We start from the raw sequence: 4,387 nt of genomic DNA, 5'->3' as shown, positions 1-4,387 counted from the left end.
TCTTTCCTTCTTTGTTTGAATCTTCATCACAATGACTCCCTTCTACATAACATGCATTTCTAGGAATAATTAAATAGTGCTCCTATTCAACTCTTTGGATGTTCCAAAGTTTATAAAGCCTCTTCTCAAAGTTTGTTAAACCTTAGTGAAATAACATGAAAAGTGATTTCAGTTCACTGCCACTCAGCCAATTTGGGGCCATTATTGATTCATCTCAACTTTTCCTCAATGTTCTCAGGATAATATACCCCTTAAATTCTGACCCTTTGATTTAGACAACTGCAGCAGCATTTTAGGATTTATTCCTATTCTTACAGAATGGGTCCCCAGTTTACTTTTTTCTAAGTTCTAGTGAAATCTATCTCAACGCCACTTCAGTCTCACTCCTCACAGGAGTCTTTCACTCCTGATAAGCTATTAATTCTGTTCTATTGACTCCTATAGTCTTTTTCATCATGGGCTTTCAAATTTTTGTTCTCTATTTAAGCTCTCCTTCTGTGTCATTGCTTCACGTAGCAAATGACTTTGTTCCTTCACTAAGAAGACACTTGCTTTCAAAAGAGCTCCTCCAACTTTCGTTCTCTGCACTTAAAAATATATTTATTTTCTTCTCTTTCCAAATAGTCTACAAAGAAGTGTCTGTTCCTTTGTAAGACTAACTCTTCCTCCTGTACATTTGATACCAAATCCTTGATCTTTTGTTATTCAGGGCTTTTAATCCATCAGTTACCTTTTCTATTCTTGACTCTTCACTTTCTCTACCTTGTCTAGGCCCTTCTCTGTCAGAAAACATACTCAATTTCACTGTTCTAAAAAGATCTTCTCTACAAATTTCTCACAGCCTTTCACTACCAAAATTTTCATAAAATTTCCTTATTCTTAACTTTTTTTTACTTCTTTACCACTCACTATTTTCTTAAAAGAATGAATTTTATTAAGAACATGCTATTTTCTAAGTACTCTACCAAGCAATTTTACGTGCCTCATCAAAGCCTTGTAAGAATCATGTGACAAGGACATATAATGTATAAGATATATTTATAATATATATTAAAATTATATATAAAAATATATATTATATTCTTATATAAGAATGCTAAAGTGTGCCATGGCATCAGCCTAGTTCACAGCAACCTCAAACTCCTGGGTTCAAGTGATTGTCCTGCCTCACTCTCCTGAGTAGCTGGGGATTATAGGGACCCACCACAACACCCAGCTAATTTTTCTATTTTTAGTAGAGACAGGGTCTTGATCTTCCTCAGGCTGCTCTTGAAAGACTAAGCTCAAAGGATCCTCTTACATCAGTCTCCCAGAGTGATAGGATCGCAGTCATGAGCCACCCTGCTCAGCCTGCAAAGAATATTCTTAAGTAACTTGACCAAATTAACACTGCTGGTAAGTGATAGAACTGGAATTCCAACTCAAGTCAGTCCACACTTCAAAATTCATGCCCTTTATAATATGTCATGCTGCTTTAATTCTGCCCTCTGGCTTCTAAACCAACAGTGTGATTAAAATCCATTCTCCAAAGTATAATAATTATTCATTCCATTATCATTATCATGAGAACTTGATTATGTTTATCTTGAAAACCTTATCTCTCAGTTGTACCTACATCTTAGTCTATTTCTTCTCTAATTTTTTTCATTTTTCATCATTTACTATACCCCACACCCAATATAGACATCTTCCAAACTTTAATTCTCCATCTTCTTCTTCTTTTTTTTTTTTTCTGTATTAGGGTATACTAGTTTTTTCAAGTCTGAATAATATTCCACTGTGTGTCTTCATATACATATATACCATGTTTTCTTTATCTATTTTTCCTTTGATGAACACTTTACTTGCTTTCTATCTTGGCTATTGTGTATAATGCTGCAGTGATCCTGATTTCAATTCCTGTGGATATATATCCAGAACCCAGAAGTGGAATTGATGAATCACATGGTAATTTTATTTTTAATTTTTTGCAGAACCTCCACACTGTTTCCTGCAGTGGTTGCACCATTCTACGTTTGTACCTATAGTGAATAAAGGTTCCAATTTCTCGACATCATTACTACTTGTTATCTTTGGAGGGGTTTAATAATATCCATCCTAACAGTTGAGAGATGATATCTTATTGTGATTTTGATCTGCATGTCCTTCGTGAATAGTGTTGCTGAGCACCTTTTCATATCACCCTCATTCACCAAGGGTTTAAATGACTATCACATTCTTCACAACATTCATGACGGTACACCATAAAAGAAAAACTCCAGTACTCATTATCCATGGCCTTTTATTAAGTATCTCTTTCAAACTGCTTTTTTTATTTCCACAACATATGCATCTTTTTCTCTTGTCTCTTGGATTCCAAACTTGTTGCTTATTCTATTTTTTATTTTGACATTGAGCTTGTCACTAAACACTCTATTCTAATAAACAACCTTGACCACACTCTACCAGAACAGCTTTGTGAAAACACAGCTCCCTGTTCAATTTGACCTTAAGAATATTCTATCTTGATACTGCTGCCCCCAGGGCCATACTTCTCCCCATCCCCCAACTCCAACTCATCCAGGATTTATAAGGAAAAACAAGATATCCACTAAATAATTATGCATATGACTCCAATCAACTTAACTTTGAGCTTCATTTATACATTTTCAATGTTGCTTACTAATCCAAGTCATACAACATCAAAATAAACATTTCCAAATCCAAATCTCCTATTCTTTCCTGTCTCTCCTTCCTGAAAATAAATTATTTTTTTCTACTACTGAAAGCCCTATCTTACCACTAACCCAAGGTCAAAACTTCAGACATTATTTCTTTTCCCACTTCCTAAAATTCAATTAGTCAGTGAGTCTTTTTATTTCAATTCTGCAAGTATTTTCATTATTCTCTTCGTCACCTTCTTATCTTTGTTACTTTTCAATTATCAGGTTTTCTAACTAGTCTTCCTTCATTTCTTCTTTTTTTAAAATCTTCTACTTATTCAATGAAATCCTTCCAAATTATGGCTGGGCCTGGGGATCACTCCTATAAATCCTAGCACTCTCAGAGGCTGAGGTGGGAGATCCCCTGAGCTCAGAAGTTGGAGACCAGCCTGAGCAAGAGCAAGACCTCATCTCTACTAAAAATAGAAAAATTAGCCAGGCATGGCCATGTATGCTTATAGTCCCCACTACTCAGGAGGCTGAGGAAAGAAGATCTCTTGAGCCCAAGAATTTGAGGTTGCTGTCAGCTATGATGATGCCTTGGCACTCTACTCAAGATGACAGAGAAAGACTCTCTCTCAAAAAAAAAAAAGAAAAAGAAAAGAAAAGAAAAGTCAAATTAATGTTCATAAACCTCAACTGATTATTCATTGATGTTACTCATAATCCTGATAAACATTTTTTAAAAATATCTATTGACTAGAGAACCTGGGAAAGTCTTCTGTTGGCCACTCATGCCATTGTTGCCATTGAAAATCCTGCTGAAGTCAGTGTCATATCCTCCAGAAATACTGGCTAGTAAGCTGTGCTGAAGTTTGCTGCTGCCACACTAGCCACTTCACTTCCCAAACCTTCACTAGCCAGATCCAGGCAGCCTTCTGGGAGCCTCATCTTCTAGTTGTTACTGATCCCAGGGCTGACCACCAGCCTCTCACAGAGGCATCTTATGTTAATCTGCCTACCATTGCTGTACGTGACACAGATTCTCTGCTGTGTTATGTGGAAATCACCATCCCATGCAACAACAACAGGGCTCACTCAGGAAGTCTGATGTAGTGGATGCTGGCCCACAAAGTTCTCTGCATGCACCATCTCCCATGAACATCCATGTGAGGTCATGCCTGATCTCTACTTCTACAGAGATCCTGAAAAGATTGAAAAGGAAGAGCAGGCTGCTGCTGAGAAAGCTGTGACCAAAGAGGAATTTCAGGGGGAATGGACTGCTCCAGCTCCTGAGTTTACTGCTACTCAACCCTCTGTGCTTACTTAGCAGATCCCCACATCCCCACTGAAGACTGGAGTGCCCAGCCTGCCACTGAAGACTGGTCTGCAGCTCCCACTGCTCAGGACACTGAATGGGTGGGAACAACCACTGAGTGGTCTTAAGCTGTTCTTCCACAAGCTTTTAAACAAGGTGGAAATAAAGTTGGAGGAAAATAAACATCAGTTTTTTTAAAAATATTTTTTTCATTTTGAATTTCCCAATTGAGCATTCCAAGGTCCTCTGTGATCTGAGTGCCCCTGTCTTTTCTCTGAATCTACATTGGCTAATCTGGACTTCCAGCACCTTTTCCAAGAAGCCAGCTCTAAATGCCTCACCAGAAGTGCTCTCTGTTTCCTAAATGTGAACACATTTTATCTCTAATTCTTCCTTGGTACTTGCTGGTCCCAGTTTGCATGTTAGA

At 37.6% G+C, this 4,387-nt stretch overlaps 1 pseudogene; it reads left to right on the top strand.

The window, feature by feature from the left end:
• Window positions 1-2,230: 2,230 nt before the first annotated feature.
• LOC100942898 lies at window positions 2,231-4,104 on the top strand (annotated as a pseudogene).
• Window positions 4,105-4,387: the final 283 nt, after the last annotated feature.

This window comes from Otolemur garnettii, unplaced genomic scaffold (genome assembly GCF_000181295.1).
Source record: "Otolemur garnettii isolate 467f Iridium unplaced genomic scaffold, OtoGar3 scaffold00271, whole genome shotgun sequence".
Lineage (NCBI taxonomy): Eukaryota > Metazoa > Chordata > Mammalia > Primates > Galagidae > Otolemur > Otolemur garnettii.
Note: the sequence above shows the minus strand (reverse complement) of the source record. Positions and strands in the feature narration are given on the sequence as shown.